The sequence below is a fragment of the Arvicanthis niloticus genome, chromosome 12, assembly GCF_011762505.2.
Source record: "Arvicanthis niloticus isolate mArvNil1 chromosome 12, mArvNil1.pat.X, whole genome shotgun sequence".
Lineage (NCBI taxonomy): Eukaryota > Metazoa > Chordata > Mammalia > Rodentia > Muridae > Arvicanthis > Arvicanthis niloticus.
In genome coordinates this window covers 76,346,116-76,366,356 of record NC_047669.1, presented here as the reverse complement: position 1 = coordinate 76,366,356, position 20,241 = coordinate 76,346,116, and the positions used below count along the sequence as shown (strand labels likewise).

The 20,241-nt window shown below is 43.8% G+C and overlaps 1 protein-coding gene and 1 long non-coding RNA gene across 2 annotated transcripts in view; one reads left to right on the top strand and one right to left on the bottom strand.

Moving 5' to 3' along the window:
- Positions 1–9,820: 9,820 nt before the first annotated feature.
- LOC143444107 (uncharacterized) overlaps positions 9,821–20,241 on the bottom strand; it is a 32,188-nt gene continuing 21,767 nt past the window's right edge. Inside the window, exon 4 of the long non-coding RNA XR_013113671.1 lies at positions 9,821–10,331. This is a non-coding gene — a long non-coding RNA (uncharacterized LOC143444107). The remainder of the gene's footprint in view (positions 10,332–20,241) is intronic.
- The window catches only part of Kcnj6 (potassium inwardly rectifying channel subfamily J member 6), a 228,167-nt gene continuing 220,297 nt past the window's right edge, over positions 12,372–20,241 (top strand). Inside the window, 1 exon segment of the mRNA XM_034514720.2 lies at positions 12,372–13,520. The gene's annotated coding sequence lies outside the window, so the exon portion shown is untranslated.

The following is a 20,241-nucleotide window of genomic DNA, read 5'->3' as shown; positions in this document are numbered from 1 at the left end:
AAAGCAGTAAGAAAGGTGACTAGTGGGTTTGGTAAGTATGTACAGGCATGTAAATTTTATTCATCAAGGCCTGAAGTATTCACGTTGCCATAGGAAGGTTCCCCTGGTCCTCCTGCAGCTGGGTCCTGTCTTCACAAAGCTCAACACTCTCAGTCAGCTCTTCTGGGTTTCATGGGATGGAACTGTGTGTCACAGGAAGTCTTGCTTGTTGTTTTTGCTTAGTATACTATTATTTTCTTAAGATTTATTTTATTTTTATGTGTATGTATGTATGTGTATGTGCATGTATACACACCTACCCAAGGTGAGACAAAGGTGTCAGATCTCCTGGAGCTAGAATTAAGGTGGCTGTTAGCTGCTCAGCTGAACTGAGAACTGAACTCAGGTCCGCAAGAATGGCAAGCGCACATAACTGCTGAGGCATCTCTCCAGCTCCAATATGCTGTCCTTAGAAGTCATCAAGGCTGTATGAATGAACATGGATGAACAGATATCTCTATGGTAGAATATATAACCCTTTGGGCACTTGTCCAAGAGTGGTGTCGCTGGATCATGTAGTAGACCTGATTCTAGCTTTTTGAGCCATGGCCACACCAATTTCCATCGTGGTTACTGGGGTTTCTATTCCTACCAGAATGAGAAAGTGTTCCCCTCCCCCCACACCCAGCATTTGCCATCATTTGGGTTTGGGTTTAGGTGGTGGTGGTGATAGAAGTGGGTTTTGTGTGTTCCCATGGTTAGTTGGTTGCCTGCTTGATTGGATTTTGCCCATTCTGATGAGGCTAAGATAAAAACATCTCAAAGTGGTTTTAGTTTGCATTTCCTTGGCCACATTTGTACTTCCTCTTTTGAGAAAGCTCTATTTACTTCCATGCCCCGTTTTTAATGGGGTTTTCTTGATACTTGGCTGTTTCAGCTCTCTGTATATTTTAGATACTAACACTCTGTCAGATATATACCTAGTAAGGACCTTTCCCCATTCAGCTGCCTCTCTACTTGGAAAGCACTGTCCTTGGTTGTACGGAAGCTCTCCAGCATGGTTTGTCAATGGTTGGTCATAATTCTGGTGCTGCTGTGACCCTATTCAGAAAGTTCTTTCCTGTGACAATGAGTGCAGTGGAATTCCCCAGTTTCTCCTCTACCAGATTTGGGGTTTAAGATCTTAGGTTCAAGCCTTTGATCCGTTTAGTGCTGAGGTTTGTGGAAAGTGAGAGATGAGGCTCCAACTTCATTTTTCAACACGTGGATATCCAGTATGATCGAGTCTGGGGGAATGTGGTGTTCAACATATGTAAATAAGGAGATGTTATCCACTACATAAATAATCTCAAGGGAGGAAAAAAAAAAAACAGGTGATCATCTCATTTGATGCAGAGAAGAACTTTGAAAAAAATCTAACATTCCCTCATGATGCAACTCCCGGATAATCGAGGGAAACAGGAACCTATCTCAATATAATAAAGTCCTCTACAGCATGCCCACACCTGATGTCTGGCTACACAGGAAAACACTCAAAGAGTTTATAATAAAATGGGTAACAAGACATAGATGCCCGAACTCTGGGCTCCTACTCAATAGACTCCTGCAAGCCTTAGCGAAAGCACTGAACCAGACAAAGGGGATTAAAATAGCAAACAAAGAAGAAAAAGCATCTTTATTGTCAGATGACATGATTTTAGGTTTGAAAGACCCTAAAGACTTCACTAGAAAACCTCTGTAGATGGTAAGCGCATTCATCAAAGAAGCCGGATATAAAGTTAACACATGAAAGTGCCTTCTTAAACACAGACAAAGAAATCAAGAAAGTGTCATTCACAATGGCCTAAAAATATCTTGGAATAATGCCAGGAAGTGAAGTGAGAGATTTATTTGTATAATGAAAACCTGAAGATGCTTTAAAAAAAAAAAAAAAGCAATCAAAGAAGATGTCAGAAGATAGAAAGACCCTCCCCTGATGCCCATGGAGCTCAGGATTAATACTGTGAAAATGGCCACTCTACAAAAGCAGTCTACGAATCCAATGCAATTTCCACCAAAATTCTAGCACGATTCTGGTGGATACAAATCTTATATACAAATACAAACAATGGAGGCCAGCTCAAACAGTCTGCTTATGTCTGTCCTTGCACCAGGACACAACGCTCCAGCTTGTCCCCACATGTGTTCTTCACAACCAGGTCTATTCTGTGTGGCTCTAGTGCAACCATTCAGGCCTCTGGTATTTCTGTTTATCTATCCTTTTACATCCAACCAACTTTTCCATGTGAATTTAAAATACATCTTTCATAAGCAACACAAACTTAGGCCCTGATGTCCCATTGTCCCCAGGACTGTTTTTATAACAAGTATTCAGCGAACTCACATTTAACATGGTTGCTCATGCTGAGTGGATTTAGGCCTGGAAACTCTCCTTTTGCAATCTTCTCCTTCCCTTTTCCCTCCTCTTCCTTCTTTTTAAGCCACTCTCTTTTGTGTTAGTATTTCTTAGTATACACATAATTTTTCCAACCGGCATCTTAGCTTTATCTTTGCCTTATTCTGCCTTTCGTTTGGTCAAAATACACATTTTTCAACATGGGTTCCTTCCTGTGAAATGAGGAAACATTGCTCCTCTCAGAGTCACCAGCACACACTGTATGCTCACGTGTATCACACATGAACAGTACTAACATCATATTACAGTTACATGGCTTACAAACTAATTACAGAAACAAAATGAGTAGGCAGAGATATCCTTGTGACCTGCAGTCCCAGGCCTGCTTCCTGCAGCCCTGAGTCACCGTATGGAGTCATCTGTCAGCAGAGTAGCACAGGTGTGCCTCCAATGATTTATTCCAGTATTCTTCATTTGGAAATGTATTCATTTTGCCTTAGTTTATTTTAAGCCACATTTTCTAAGGTATGATTTACATAAATTAAAAATTATCCCTTTCTGTTGTGTAGTTCTACATTTGAAAGATACAAACAGTCCTGGATCCGTTGCCAAAATCAACATGCAGTGCAGGCCTGTCCAAGCTCAGCTCTCCAGCATTTCATCGCCATAAATCTCTGGTCCTCTTTCTTCATCACACCTGTGAGAATCCAGGGTGCCAGCATAGGCAGCTGTTCGGGGCTTGATGCTTTCACTGGGCATGGACTATTGGAGACTCGACTTTGTTGTCATCTGTATCATAGAAGTTTGTTCTCTCAGCGTGTGTGTGTATGTGTGAGTGTACATGTGTGGGCTGTGTATGCATACATTCACATGTGCATATGAAATACAAAGGAGAACATCAGGTGTCATTTCACAGGACGCTGTCTACCTTGTTTTTTTGAGACAAGGTTTTTAACTAAAATGGAATTTACCAAATAAGGTAGACTGGGTAGCCAGTGAGCCAGAGTCTGCCATCTCTACCTCCTCAGTATTGGGATTACAGGTATTGCTAAAAGTTTGTTATACATATGAATTCAAATATAAATATATATTTATATATATAGCATATGTGTATGATGTATATTATATGTTGTTTATACATGTGTATATATACCTATATATGTATATATCTATTATATTATACAATATTAATTATATATATTTCTTGATAGATTCTGTTGATATGTCAAGACTTCTCCCTGGCAATGGATTGTCTATTTTATTAAAAGTGTGTTTCAAAGAGCAGAAGCTTTTCATTTTAATTAATTAAATTGAATCAATCATTTTATGAGTCACATTTTCATATCACATTTAAAGGTTAAAAAAAAAAACTAACCAAAGTCACGAAGGTTTTTCATGGTGTGTCCCTATGAAAGCCAATGCTTCGTGTCCCACAGTAGAGGCTTTGATATATTCTGAGCTGACTGTACATGCTGGAGCAGATGTAGATGAGGCCCATCCATCTATAGGCGGCTCTTCAGTCTCTCCATGACTGTCTGCAGGACTCTGATTTCCCCATTCATTTGCCTTCGCATATTTGTCAAAATTAAATTGCCAGAACTATGCTGCAAACTTTGGTATTTTGTTTTGCTTCTCCCTGATACATTCAGCATTTTAATGCAATTTTGTGCATCATGCATACTGCTGTAGCTTTTCAGTGAGTGTTTAAGTCCAGCATGTGTGCCCTTTGTGTTTTGAGCGAGTGTTTAAGTCCGGCATGTGTGTACTCCATGGTTTCTTTCTCAGTATTGTTTTTGGTGCTCTAGCCTTTGACTTTTCAACTGGTCACTTTCTACAAAAGTTTCTGCTCAAATTATTGTTGGGCTTTGCACTGAATCTACAGCTTAATAAAGAGAGTACTGATTTGTTAAAACATTTATTCTAATTTATTAGCATACTGTATATATATATATATATATATATATATATATATATATATATATATACCAGCTAAGTTGACTATCTTCTGGTTTGGAAAATGACTACATTGAAGTATTGAGTGAATAGGCAAAATCTAAAATATTGTATTAGTTCTTATACAAAGGAGAAAATAAATTTACGCTGAATTCTGTTTACAGCATTCAAAGTGTATGTCTTAGTTGGGGTTTCTAATGCTGTGAAGAGAAACTCTTATAAAGGAAAACATTTCATTGGAACAGGCTTACAGTTTCAGAGGTAATTTAGTTCATTATCATCATGGTAGGTAACAGTGGCATGCAGGCAGACATGGTATGGGAGAAGGAGCTCAAGAGTTCTATATCTGGATCGGCAGGCAGCAGGAAGAGAGAATAAAACTGGGTCTGGCTTGAGTTTCTGAAACCTCAAAGCCCAAGAATCCCCAGGACACACTTCTGACATCAAGGCCACACCCCCTCCAACAAGGCCACACCCATCCAACAAGACCACACCTCTTCTAACAAGACCACACCTCCTCCAACAAGGCCACACCTCCTAGTAGTGCCACTCCCTGTGGGCCAATAGGAGCCATTTTCATTCAAACCACAGCAGTATGATGATAACATTTGATAAGATTAGGTGTGTTTACAGTGATATAACTGTAGACAAATAATACTAACATTTGAGTTTATTTTTTTACATTTTATTTGTCTCCTGTATGCATGTGTGTGCATGAGTGCATGTGCGTGCATTATGTGCAAGTGTGTGCACACACCATGGTGCATATGGAAGTCAGAGGACAACTTGCAGAGGGTGGGGCTATAATGGTTCTTGCTTCAGACACAGAAACACCTGCCTTCTGCCTTTGATATTAGCTGTTTGGCAAATCCCGGCCCATCCATACACGCCTTTCCCTGATTTCTCAAGGATCACACCAAATTACACAGTAAGGGAGGAAATGAACAACGGGAAGCGTTCCTTGTAGAAGTCATTAAGGTAGCTTTGCAGACCAAGACTGGCCTCACCCCCATTGCGCATGAGACCCCCTTCACGCATGACACAGACGCAGGCCCCACTCTGTTGTTGGATGAATCCTCATCCAAGGGCCTTTGTTCTCTGTACTCGGAATGCCAGAGAAGGAAACAGCCTGTGTTCCTAAGGCAGTTGACAACGTAGCATGACGGAATTGATGGCATCTAAATTCCACCCACAATCGCTGTTCAGTAGAGTGAGACTGAGCACATGAAGCAGACGTAGGCTCTTCTTAGATGTTAGTGTGTAAAGGATTTTGTTTTGTTTTGCTTTGCTTTTTGTGGCTTGTTTTTAAATCCCTAGAAAACAGAACTACCTAAAAAAAAAACACAATCTCTGGGAATATTTTCCCTCTAAAGAACTCTGAATATTTCAGCAGCTCTAATTAATAGCACTAAGTCCTTGCTGTTCTCAGAATGTATCACTAAAGGTAAAAGAGGTGTATGGTTTGTTCCGGTTCTAGGAAGTGGCAAGATCAAGCAGAATTCTCCATTCCTGTAAACTCGCTGATGTGGAGCAAACGTGCCTTCAAATCCATTACATGACCCTGGCTGTGAAGTCGGCGTCTAAAGGCAAAAACACACATCAGAAGAGAAATAAAAACACCGAGAGATAATTTTATGCTTCCTCTTTGAGATGGGGGAGCCTGTACCTGTGTAGCAATGACAGGCACTGGTGTCTGAAGTCCAGCGGGAAGGCATACAACCACATCTCTGCCTCTGTCCTGGGTCCTGAACCATTGCAAACTGCGGCAATTCCTAGTAATGATCTAAGCCTGAGGCTACAAAGCCCTTCACCTCCAGCCATTTATATTATGTTTTTTCTGGCTTGTACACAAAGGTCCAGAGACTGGCGCTACTTTCTTCTTCAGATTCCTTCAGTAAACGTGCTCTAAAATCATCTCAACTGCAGACATTTACTTACCTTATTGTATCAGAAAACACCTATGGCTCAAATGCCATGTAGCCTTCTGAACTCTGAGTAAGAGCAGTTCCAGAAAGAAGCTGGGATTTGGTCTGGGGAGATGCTGTGTGGTTAAGAGCACAGGATGCTCTTTCAGAGGACCCAGCTTTGATCCTCGGTGCCTATGTGTCAGCTCGTAACCTGCTGTAACTCCAGCTCCACTGATCTAACATCCTCTTCTGGACACAGCATGTACATGGTGCACAGATATGCCTGCATGCAAAACACACCCATATACAGAAAACGAAAACCTTAAGCAAAGTTTTAAAAAATCAAGGTACCACACTCCCCTGAGTTCTTTGGTATAATGACTAACAAAGCAAAGTTGTATTGTTGTATAACGACAAATCTGTTGTTTCAAAACTAACCTATCACAAGCGAAGAAAGATCTAGTTACTTCTGTCATTACATGAAACCAACATGCCTAAACCTTCAGAATCTCCCACATCGTTCTACTAGAATTCATTGTTTTCTGTCTACCAAGTTAATATGTGTGACAGTTTTTCAATTTGTTGAGCAACCAAAGAGCTCCTATTGTCAGGTTTATTAATTGGCTTGTGTAGTGAAGAGCATCTGCAAGACACCCCTCTCCTCTCCAAACCGTAGGACCAGCTACAGATGTGAAGAATATGACTGTAAAATCATGTGAAGAAATCCAGCTGGAAACCATAGTCCACACTGAAAGCCCATGTAAATGAAATAACTTGTGTTAATTCTAATTGCCTCTGGCCTTGGTGGAATTAGATTTGCTGAGGGTCAGGAGAAAGGTGCAGTCATTACAGGCCTGTTGCTTCATCAGTAATGACATGTCTCTTAGAGTCTCACCCAAACCTCACTTTTGACACATTGTTCATCTCTCTGCTATCACCCAATAGACAACAGAGTGCATGCTGATAATCCCAGCATTCTGGATGAGAAGGCAGGAGGACCCAAGGTCAGGGTCATTCCTGACTACATATGGAGTTGAAGCCCTTTCTCAAAATGAAATGCCCTTAGATAGTAATGTGGTAGGCAGAATTATAAGATGCCTCAAGATTTATGACACTGAATTTGTTATTAAATTCAATATCAAATAACACTTCTATTTGTTCTCAAGCCAAGCATTACTCTAGACACTGCTGTGAAGGGATTTTTTTTTCAGGCATGATTTTGGGCTTCAGAGTCAGTTGACCATGAAATAAATAAATGACCCGGGTGGACCTCACCTAACCACATAAGCCTGCTACACGAGGATAGTTCTTGCTGGTTCAGAAGAAGAAGTTAGAGAAATGAACCATGGGGAAGGTTCAGTGAACCACCCCTGGCTCACAGATGGGGAGGGGTCCATACAATGATGGATGCAGATGGGGTTTCAAAGATCACCTGCCATTGTAGGACCACAGGGATGTCAGTTATACACAGGCAGGCAATTGAATTCTAGCAGCAATGAAAATAAACTTAGAGGTGAATTCTTCCCCAGAAGTACAGACAAGAACCTATTGTCTAACATACTGATTTCAGTGTGGACCTCCTAAATAGAGAACTCAAGTATGAATTGTTAGACTTCTGACTCTTCAGATATGCGCTAAACAAATGGGTATTTTTTAAAGCTATTGTGGTTGTTGTGACTTCGTTATAAAGAAGTGCTAATACAAGATACTATTATCCCAAATGACATGGAGTATCTGACCCCACATGAGACTACTATTACCCCCTCCAAAGTTCATGGAAAACCACAAAAGAGATGCCATGGACATGTGCATGTATCAGATCCCTTAGAGCCAGAATTCCATGTGGTTGTGAGCTGCCTGTTGTGGGCACAGCATCCTTCTACCATGGTATTTGATTCTGAAATCAAGCTTGCTAACCAATCAAAGCTACCAAGTGGAGAAAGGGTGAGACTAGATTGGAATCTCACAGGACTTGGAACTGAGTCCATACACTTCTTGAGCTCATTGAAAACATGCAGCTGTCAGTTCTGGGTCACACGACAAGCTTGTTATGGACAGATGGCATTTATTGGGCTATTGTACACCAGACTCTGATTGCAGGACATCTTCCTGGGTAACCTCAGACCATCCCAGACAACCCTCCATTCTCATCTGTAGTTCCTAAGATTAACTAGAATATAGCACACTCTGGAATGAAGAAGTAGCTAGCTGAAAAAGCCTACAAGCAGGACATCACTCACTACTTCAGGTCTCACACATAGGACAAAATGTTCAGTCTCTCATGTCTAGTGCACATAGACCACATGAAAATGAGATTGGCTCTATGCTGGGCAGCTATTCTTGGCCTTAGGTGTTCAGCTCACTCTAACTCCTAAACACCTACATACCCACTCCATCATTTACTGTATGGAGATTGTTCTAGTTCCCTGAACACACATATGTAGATGTGCACAGCACACACAATAGTCACAGTGACACTGGGAGACAGTAATGCACACACACACACACACACACACACACACACACACACACACACTTGACATGACATGCCAGAACTCCCTCCAAAGCAGTGACTTGGTGACCTAGATACTAGAAGACCATTTCAATCAGTATGCTGTTAGATGCAGAAGGTCCACCTGGACCAAAGTTCTGTCTTTGCCTCACTGACCCACATCTAGTAACCCAACTGGTGGAGACCATTTCACTCCAGTGCAGAACAACTCAGGAGGCCATTTTAGCTTCAGAGTTCCATATGTTGTCAGCCAAGGTAAGGGCCCAGAATCCCTTAGGATACTCTCTAATGAAGATTCAACATGCTAACTTCATGTCTGAGCCTCATACACAATGCAGGAAACTCCTACCCAGGGCTGTCACTTGGCATGCCTTTGGGTAGCTGGGGCTGCCTGCCCAAGTGTCTGAACCTTGTTGACTTCACAGAAGGAGGCAAGGCAGGCAGGGGAGTGCACTCCTGAAGAGACTTGGAAGCTTGGGGTCCCAGGCAAACAACTCTACTGAGAGCAAATGAGGCTCTCTGTGGATGTTGCTTCCTGTGTGGTGATGATTCAGGGTTAGGTGATTGCCCAGAGAGGAGATTTTTGACATCATTCTCTCTAACTCAGCCTTGTTGTTAGTGGTGCCAGGGAAAAACACACACAAAGAATTGGATCATCTCATCAATGATTAACCAAGGAGAGAGCATCTCACACACTCAGTTTGCCTATTTTCGTCCTTGAGTTCTCCTTCCCTGAAAATACCTGTCCATTGGAACGACCTCTCCTCAGAGGTGCGGGAAGACTAATCAGCTCCCTTTACACAACTGTTCATCTAACCCTCGCTCCCTGGTGGTCTTTTGAAATTGATTTGAAGCTATTATAATTTTTAATTGTACTTTAATGAATTCTCGGGGGAACGGCGTGATTAGAAAGGATGTCTACGTGCTGAAGGGTGAGCTGGTAACACATCATTATGAGGAGGAGGCGATCAAAGGAGTCTCTGGATTATACTCATTTACAAAGTTGTGGAACTAAACTAAAAAAAAAAAAACGCATGTCAAAATACTTACAAACGATTCTGATTTAATATCAGCTAAGAACGTTGAGTATTGTTCCAACTCGAGGAGCTGGTATAGAAAATCAAAGTGTGCCAAAGGGGAAAAGAAGTCACGACTGAATAACTGGGGGTGAACGTGATAAAGGTGAGCCCTAAGATAGTGTAGGCAGATGATCTACATGACGTAGCAGAAGACCTTCCTCATTTACACCTGGGACTGTGTCTTAAGAATGCATCTTCCAGTGAATAGACAGGATTGGGAAAAGAAGCTCAACTCTCCCCCCACAAACCCAATGTGATCATCCAGTCCTTTCAAAGCAGAACTGTAGAAAAGAATAACTTTTTAATGTATTTTTAAATTTTTATTTTATGGGTTTGGTGTTTTGCCTGCACATATGTCTGTGCCTGTGGCCTGAGAAAGCCAGAAGAGGGCATTGTGTCCCCTGGAGCCAGAGTTATCGACACTGCCATGTGGGTACCAGGAATCAATCCCAGGTCTTCTGGAAGAGTATTCAGGGCCCTTAACCACTGAGCAGCCTCTTCAGCCCCTAGGATAAATTAAAACTCTTTAATCAACACAATCAAAATTTAAAGCTTGTCTGTCACCTCTGACTACTAGGAGTTAAGTTTGGGCGGTGTTGGTTTTACTTGTAGTGGAGTTGTTAGGGGCAGAAGAACTGTGTTTCCATGGGAACTCAAGGTTTTAAGTCAGTAACAAGCCCTGCCCAAGCAGCCTGAAAACCCCCTGCACACCAATTCAGGGCAAGGTTGGTCTACATATGCACCAGGAAGACAGACTGGGCTGTAAATTGACTCAGTCAGTGGTGAGGAAGAAGATAGGCCAAAACAAACGGTGCCCCGCAGAGACCATTCATTCTGTCGATTTTACTGGCTAAAAGGCTTCTATTAAGGTTTGATATATGGAGGGACCAGACTCATCTGTATAATTAATTAATCCTAAAAGCCAGGGCCAGTGTCAGCTTCAGAGCACAGCTCTACCCCTAGGAAGAAATCCTCCTCGCCCCTTGCCTGGCCTGCATTTGACACTGTGAGACAGACATGTGACATTACAGACATAGCAGGTGCAATGTGCTTCAAGAGTTTGAGAAATGGGTCCCCAAGAGCTCTGAGGGTCAGCATCTTGCAACCCCTGAGCACAGCTGCCCTGGCTTCCCAGTGTTGGTGGTGATTCTTCAGTTACACTCAAGCAGATCACTATCCGAGCTTCAGGAAATAGATGAATTCAGATGGCCTCACAGAACCCCATGCCAATTAAATAGGACCTGTCCTATTCAAAGCACAGTTGTGCACTATTCTTGAAGCTCAGTGGACCACACAATCCTAGCTGCAGTTTCATGCTGGGAGCTTTCTCAGGGGAGGGGAGACTTAATGGAGATAGAACATATCTCCACTTTCTAATTTCACCTAGTACCCTGTGAGAAAGACCCTTTGGAAATTCTGATGGAAGTATACACTAGCCATGTGCACAGCAGCTTTGTGGTTTAAATAAAGTGTTCTTTCCACAGCAGTGCTGAGAACTGATCTAATGTGCCAGGGCTAACACCCCTAGGCCCCTAGGGCATTGTTCTGCCAGGGCCTTGCTTTGTCTTCATTTCTGACACAATTGCTAAGCCCAGCAGACCTTATATAGCATACGATCACATGTCGTGCATAGTGATTCCTCTGAATGCCACACAGAAGCTGAGCCATGAGGAACTGAGATTACAACCCCTCAGGGAAAATCATCAACAAATACAAACTCGTAGCCTGTGTGGGTAAGGAGGACCCAGCTGTTGGTGTAAACTGAGGTAAACACCTTTCTGTGTGTAGCAAAGTTGTCTCAGAAAGCAGACAGTCTTCCTGAGAGGCTAGATTCCTGTGTCATTAAAAGATACGAATAGGGACTGAAGAGACGACTTCAGTGAAATAGTGCTTAAAGGCCTGTGTTATCCTTACAGAGGACCCAGATTATACTCTCAGTACCCACTTTAGCCAGCTTACAACTCCCTGTAACTCAAGCTTTGGGTGACTTGATGTCTTCTTCTATACTCTGTGGGTAAACGCACCCCCCCACACACACACACGCATGCACATGAAACATGCATGCACACCTTTTAAATGTATTTTTAGAGCATGAGTTTAGAATAAAATATCATTAACTGCTAAGAGCAGATCTTGGTGAGTCCCTTCATCAGAACGGGTCACCTTCTTGAATTGTGTGTTTTGTGGAAGGAGAAGCCTCTTGGGCTGCTAAGTAAATAGAATAGCCTGTTATTAATCGGGCCATTGTAGAATTATCATCCAATGGTGTCAATTACTCAGTCTCCTTGAGAAACTATTTCTCCTTGGCTTAAGAATGCATAAACAGGCCTGTACTTGGGTGGAAGCTGGATGCGAGAAGGCTTTGGAAATGAGCTACTGCTTGTAAAATGACTGTAAAAGAAAGTCAGGTTGTACTGGGGATTACTGTGGGACGCTCCCTGAAAGAACCATACAAAGCAGGTTAAATCCAAAGTAGGTGGCTGTGGGGGGGGGGGGGGGTACGGGGGTGTTTACAAGCAACTGGGATTATACTCGGAAAACTCAGAAAGCTCACCTGTTCCGAAAACCTTAACCAAAGTAGGGGTGGGGGTAGCAGCTGACGCTGGGTTCCTGGAGCGGAGGATAGGATAGATACTGTTTCAGCAAAGGCCTAGGCTGCAGGCCCTCCCCTCAGGCCCATCTTGCTGGCTAAGGCCCCTCTGAGCTGTGCTGAACACGTGTGATCTCCAGAAGGATTTCAGCCCAGTGGATGGCAGTAAGGAAACCCCACTCTTCACATTTCGTCAACGCTAAAAGAGAAGCTATAACAAGCAGGCATACACTGATCCTCAAGCTTAGGACTTATTAAGTGACATGAGGGGCTGGGGGGTCCCCCTAGGCATCTAAGATCCAAAGACACCCCCAACCCCCAGCACTAGAAAGCCCTATTTCTCCGTTCACTTTGGGGAAATGTGGTGCCCCCCCCCCCCCCGTTTCAGCGCCCCAGTCCACTGCAGGTTAAAAAGAACAAGAGGCTAAGCGAAGGGTAGGCGGCTAGGGTCCTGTTCCATCTCTTCCGCCCCGCCACCGCCTCGCCGCGATGCTGATCATTGTGTCCCCTTGGTTCTCCAGCACGCGGCGCTGCGCCCGCTTTTATCCAGAGACGCGTCGCTATGTGCGCTGACAGCGCGGCTCAGCCCGTGGGGCTGGAACCGAGTAGCATTCGTTGAATCTGCGGCTTTCATGACGTCTCCCTGCGAGGTCTATCACTTTGCTACTAAACAAGGATTTATTCCCCCTGCCACTCAAGGCTTTCCCCCAGTTTCCTCGCAGCCAGGCTCCCTCCTCCGTGCCTGCCCACACGCACACTCCTCTGCCCCGCGGTGGCCCCAGCGCCCAGCCCTCCAGCCAGAGGGAGCCAGTCACCAGACGGCAGCACCTGGCTGGAGAGGTTGGGCGGGCCGAGGGTGGGGATCCGCGGGAACCGGCGAGCCGGAGCTCGAGCAGGAGCTGGACCAACCGCTAGCAGCAGAATGGAGTCTCCCGAAAGCCTGCCGGGGCTGATGTGAAATTGGACCATCTGCTTCCAGTTGGTCCGTTTCCTCCTCTTCTTGTATTTTCTTCCCTCGCCATCCACCGTGGAGTGAATTATTGAATCTTGCTCCGTTCCAAGAGAGGCGATCAGGATGGAGTGAACCTACCCTGTCCACCACAAGGTAAGCAGTGCATTTGAGTTGCTGAAAGCGAGGAGCTGGCATGGATCCCAGCCAGATGTTCCGTGTCCTAGGATCCCTGAGCCTTCGGGTCCTGGCTCCCAGGTCCCTGGCCCCACTGTGGCTGCTTGCATTCCCTACTCAGCGGAGACATGATGCTGAAGTCCACCAGAGGCAGGAAAAGCTGCCTTTGGTTACATAACCAAAAGGAAATGTGTCTCATAGGGTTTTCATTAGCAGCTTAAAAACTCGCCTGGGTGGGTGGCGGGAGGAGGGGTCTGCCTGCCCTGGGCGCGAGAGAATGGGTCAGTTACTGTGGACCTTGCTCCAGCACCTCTGGTGAAGATCAAACACACAGATGATCCCGCAGGCAGGGGCGGCTGGCAGGGTAGGCAGAGAGAGTTAGGAAAAGCCCATTGTCTTGGTGGAAAGCGGTAGCCTTGTTCTGTTTGGGCACAGAGAGGATGCGAAGGAGGAAAAGTGAGCGGAAGGGCGAAATGAGCCATGAGACAGAGGAGGACTTCACATAGGACTTCACATCTGTAAACCCGAGATGTGCCGTGCTGACAGAGACAAGGACTAAGATGTCCCCACAAGTAAACTAACTGAAAGCAGGGAACACCAGGTCACACGAAGTGTTTATGGCATTTAGGGGCTAGGTGAGTCTACTGACTTAGCTATTCTCCTGGGTCTGTGTTCACATGCATCAAGACGGTAAGCTAGGGTTAGTTTTTAACTGAAATGGTATTCTTATTCCCCAAACCCAATGAAGTTATGGGTGGATCCACAGGTATATATATATGTTCAATATGGAGAGAGTCTTAGGTGGGGGGAAACAAATCTTCATAGAAAAGGTCACAGAAACAATCAGCTTAGTGGAAAGGGAATAACAGAATTTTCCGAAGAATCTCTTCTCCATCTCCCCCTTCTTCCCCCACAAAGGGTGGGGGAGAGAACCCTCCAGTGTCTGGGAGTTGGTGATTCATTATATATAGCTTCAATGTGCTCCCAACTGCTTTCTCCAAAGTCTCGGGGTCCTGGGAGGCTCTCGGGTACTGAGCACTATGCACTTCTGTGCAAGCACTACGCTCTGGCTACCTTTCTTTTGCTGAAAAAAAAAAATGGAGAAGGACAATGTCCGAGAAAGTGGGCTTGCTACAATCAGAGCTGAGCTAACTAAGCTTCGCCCATTTTGCCTGGAGAAAGAAGGAGCTGAGTCTCCATGGCGACCCAGGTGGGAGGGGACATAGCAGCTCCAGTGCCAGGAAAAACCGTTGGACAAAACTTTCTTGGCTTCAGGCAAAGATATGCCCACCGTGTGCCCTATGGGTATCCTAGGGAACCAGCTGGGTCCAGCTCTCTAAGAGTGATCCACGAGAGAGCACTTAGACTCAGCCAGGCTCTCCTCCAACATAGCAAAGTTTCTCTTGTCCATAGATGCCGTTCTGAGCAGGTTCCGGTTTCAGCACCAAGGCCAGAGCAAGGTGCAGAGCATTCACCTCCCTGGTAGAATGACTGCCTCTTACAAGCTCTAGATCTTCTGGTCCAGGGAAAGCAATCTCTTTCTATAAAATTCCCTACTCGTGCTGAATACGAGTGTCAGATTATCCATGGAATTATGTGGCACACAGGAGTCAGCAAGTCAACCATTTCATGCATGATGGTGCATCAGAGTAACTGCTCAAAATAAACACTGAAACTGCAAAAGACTAAAGCTGACCTGAGAACATAGAAAAGACCCCTCCTCAGGGAAAGGAAACACTCCCATATGCCTGTCCCGCATTCGCGTGAGCGCGCGCGTGCGCACGCGCGCGCGCGCACACACACACACACACACACACACACACACACTCAGATTCCGAAGAAAACAGTTGAATTTGAACCAAGTGTCTGATTCACAGAAAACATCCGTGGGCTCCTGCCTCTCTCACACCCTTCTGTAACTTTCTTTTAGACATAGATTTTGGGAGGGTGCCATGATAGCATCCTGGCCAGTAAGAGACCAGCCAACCAACTCCTGCCTAGGGTCCTAAGATCCAAGAGGGCAGAGAAACAGTGTGCCCTTCATCCAGACTTGGCTGTATCCTTGGCACCATGAGGAGCAAGAGTTAGGAAGGTAGAAGCCAGTAGTGAGCTCCTCTAGCCAGCTTATGAGCAAGGTAACTGGTTTCCACAATTGCAGACATAGTAAGGTGTAAGCAATTGTTCCTATTGATATAAACAAAGGAGGATCTGTTCAGGGAAACAGTCTTAGTATTCAGGTTCATCTGGACGTTGATTTCGGTGAGTACAAGGATCCACTCCATCTTACCTTGCTAGACCTTGTTGGTCTGCTTTGCATTTTTTTTTTCTATCAGAGGCCGTGGCCTCCACTGATCATGGCTGATGAAAACTAGTGCAGGCTACTGTGTGTCAAGTAAAAAAACCTTTAGCAGTGGCATCCGGATGCAATGGATGCAGCTTAGATTAGTACCAAATCACCGAGGTTTAGGAAGTGGAAATGCCAGCAGCACTTTTAAGGAAATCCTCTCTTGAGGACACATCTGTGTGTGAGATCTTAAGTTGGTACTGACTTGTTATTCATAAAGGCAAACGCAGCGTAACTTGGTATACAACTGGGCTCTCCAGCACCATGGACATGTTGATGTTTCCTAAAGAAAATGCATGCAGAATCCTTAGGATGCGGTTAAAGCAATATGTATGTATGTAGCTGGTAGATTTTTAACTCACCTCTAGCTGGTGAAGGTAGAGCTGTGTGTTCTGAACATGGGGAAGCGGGGTGGGGAGGGTTTATACTGGCTTTTGAATTTCGGATCCTGATGGCTGTTGATGAGTTTGTCCATGTTTTAATTTATACTGCTTGCTATCTAAAATAGAAGTGATGTGTAGAATATTTTGGGACTTAAACAAGCTGTACTCTGGCTTTGATCCATCTGCTGTTACCAACAGAAGGAAAGTGGAGATTGGAGGCACACAGTAGCAGAGGCTGTTGAATAGAGAAAGTGGCCTGTCTGTGCGTTTTCAAGTTCAGATTCTCTCACAAACTTTAAAAGAGAAGGCAAGAATTAGGAAATGGCTCTGTCTTTAGTTCCTGTGGATTCTGTGTGATAATCAATGGATTTTTCACCCAATAGCCTTTAATCACGGCAGATTCCATGCTCATAGATTCAGTCCTAATTTTCCAAACTGTGACTTGCTTATTTCCTGGTGGTTTATTACTGAACAAAGTGCCATTGTGTCTTTCTGGAGTCAACAGCACACTCCAGGTTAAGTGGTTTACCCATTGCACGTAAGATCAGTTAAGGAGATCCATCCCTACATGCAGTTCTGATTCTCAGTTTTCAAAAATTGCATGGATGCCTTACTTTTCTGTCTCTGAAGCATCAGCAAGGGGCACAATTGCACCTATGACCCAGGTCTTCACTGTGTCTGTAGGGCTTGCATAGATGGTTTCCTCTGAGCTAAGCAAATGCTTTTGTTCTCTCCCTCTCTCCCTCTCTCCCTTTCTCCCTTTCTCTTCCTGCAAACCCTTTCCACTTTGCAGATTGTTTAGAATGAAAAAAAAAAAAAAAACAGCTTTAGAATAAACAGCAGGAAGGCTCATTGGCTATTAAAACACATGAATAAACCCTTATTGAACCATAGCACCATCCCCCCTTACCATGTTTACAAATAGAAAATGAATCTGCCTTCCAGGGTTCAGTGAGGATGGGAATTGGCATAAAGGGAAGCTCTGCCTAAAACAGAACAGAACAAAACCTCACCCTTGCTCAAATAAAACAGAAGTAGCATGTGGGCTGGAAAGGAGAGCAGCCCAGAGAGGAGCCAAGGAGGAGGAGGGAAAGGAGCATGGAGACAGGCAGGCTTTGCTTTTCTCTGAAGTGATCACTCTTTCCAAATCACATTTGTGATAGTTTGTATGAGAACTTTATGCCTTATGGAATCAGATGTTTAAATGTAATTAATTCAGATTTAGAACTTAATGAGATGGTACCTGTGATCTCCTCACTTTGAAATAACTGTCACATAGGTGCCAAAAGAAATTAATTCATCCTAGAATTTTACCAAACTATGAAACTTGCTCTTAACAGGAAAGTGGAAATTGGTTGTTACGCTGAGAATGTGTCAAAACGCTTCCGAAGCATCAGAGGCTTCATGTTAGCTGTAGTTTCCATTCACAGTAGTGGAAGTATTCTGGAATCCAGCAAAACAGCATGCAGCCATTTGGAATAAAATATATTTTGAATAATGACAAATAGTTGCCTCTAGAAATAACTAGGATTCATTACAGAAGGGCTCATGGCGATCACAGTTAACACACTAATGGGATTCAAGATTCATTCTTACACTAAAATGTGCACCTGTTTGATATCATTCAATAGCATTAATTAACGGCAACATTGGCTGCCTTTGATAAAGAAGAGTACACCTATCTTTAAACATGTCCTAATCTATAGCCTCCATCCAGCCATGCCCCAAACCAATTATATGCATTGGCTTATTAATAAATAGTTACTTAAACCTTCAGAGAATTACTTTACTCAGTGATCAGTGTTCAAATAGCCATTCGAATTGGGACACTATTAAAATTTTAGGAAGACTACCAATTAACTTTCTTAATTGCAATACAGAAAGTTAATGCTGAATTTTATCTGAATGGTGACTTGACTCACCTCAGTGCAGATGTGTCTGGATTGAACTGAGATCCTTAACCCTTTCCTCTTATGTTTGTATCTCTCCACTACTCAGCTTTGATCTGGGACCATGAACTATGAAATGATGATACTTTTACTGAATAAATTTTAGCTAAGTCTCCTCCACCCTCCTCCTCTTCCTCCCAGGGTCTAATCCTTAGCCACAGAGATATTATTTCTGGTATCAAATCTTAACAAAAGAACTGGTAGGGACATCTCCCCATGCAGCAGCTGCTGCATGAGACGACCTGAGAGTAGCAAGGCACCGTGCAAGAAATACATTTGCAGGTTCAGGCTAAATCTTGGCTCTATTCTCTTTAAACTTACAGGCAGCTATTTTTCCCTGTGCAACATGAGAACTGTTTTGTTTGTTTGTTTTTGTTTGTATTTCCTTGGTGTCATCCAGCAGGAATTCCTGTATGTCTATTGCAGCTTGCTTGACAGGTAATTTGTTCCTTGGTTAAGAGCCCTGGCTCTGGAGTCTCATAAATGTATTTAGATAGAGGTATAAGCGTATTAGTCCCTTCTCTCTGGATTCAGTGGAGTCACAGCAGCTGTAAAACAAAGGCTCATTACTCCCCTGAGCCTTCCTTACTGGCTAGCGGAGGCTCTGCCCCTGTGTCTTCTTCATTCAGAGATCCAAGCTGAAGGACCAGTTTGGTCTGGAACACTCTGTTCCCAGGCAAGGGAAAGAAGAATGTCAGCTAAGCCACGCGCTTACCAGTGGCTAATGGGATGGAAATGTGGCTTTCCTCTATGGTGAGATGACATAAGCCATTCATTCAGCAATGATTATGTCATAGACTTCACTTTCTTCCAGGGCAGAATGTCTGATGGTAGCACACACCTTTAATCCCAACACTCGGGAAGCAGAGGCAGGTAGATCTCTATGAGTTCAAGGCCAGCCTGGTGTGTTTAAAGAGCTTCAGGATGTCTGGGGCTGCATGTTGAGACCCAGTCTAAAATAAGACTTAAAGAGAAACACAGCATAGCAGGTGGATAACTAGAGACAATGAAATAATCTGTTATACAACTCACAGCACCTTTGTGCTTCAGCTTTCCAGTCTATTCAACGAAAATAACAAAACCAGTATCTCTACAGGATGTCAGGGGGACCAGCCTACAGTGCACACACAGGGATATCAGCAGGACCAGCCTACAGTGCATAGCTCTGAGCAACGCCCAGCATGAAGGAAGCATATAATAAGTAGCAGACACTGCTGTGTCTTTGTCCTCAGTGAGGCTGAGTGCTGTGTTTCAGTCACAGTCCTTAGCTAAAGGCTTTTTAGGCTTTTGACTACTCTGGTCTGGATACTTACATTGGTCCCGGGCCTTTTGGGACAGCATGCTTATTTTTCATATTATTATCGTTAATTTCTCGATAATGTATAAAGAAAATGTTATTGTTGATACGTGTGCAAACAACAAAGCATATACAATATTTGATACTGTGATCTGAGGTACTTACCAAGTGTCTCATATTTGGTCACCCATAGAGAAAAGAGACCACTATCATTGGATAACTGCTACAACAGAAAATCCCCAAGTAAAGCAATTTAACAAAATAAAAGGTTTTTTCTCACTCCTGTAATGGGACTTGGCTGATGCTACCTGGGGACCAAGATGGATGAACGCTATTACTTTAAAACACAAATTCCATGTTCTTCCAAGTGTTAGTACCAGCTAGCAAACAAGAGTGAGAAAAGGCCATGGTTTCCACTTGTCTTTTAAAGCATCACCCAACTGCAAAAAGACCTAAAACTCAGAGTTTAACTCTGCCCAGGACATACTTCTACAGACTGCACATGGGAGATTTCTGCATATATATACACCATTATAGATGTGTGGCACCAAAAAGATATAGCTAATAGAGTTAGGAGTAAGAAAAGAGGGGTAGATGAGATATCCCAACCGCACAAAGGTTCTGGGGTGGGGGTTAGAATTTGGTGGCGGCCTTAAGCTAGTCTTGGGTGATGTATTATTTAAAATAAATTAGTTGGGATCTCTTGACTTCTGGAGTGGGTGTAGAT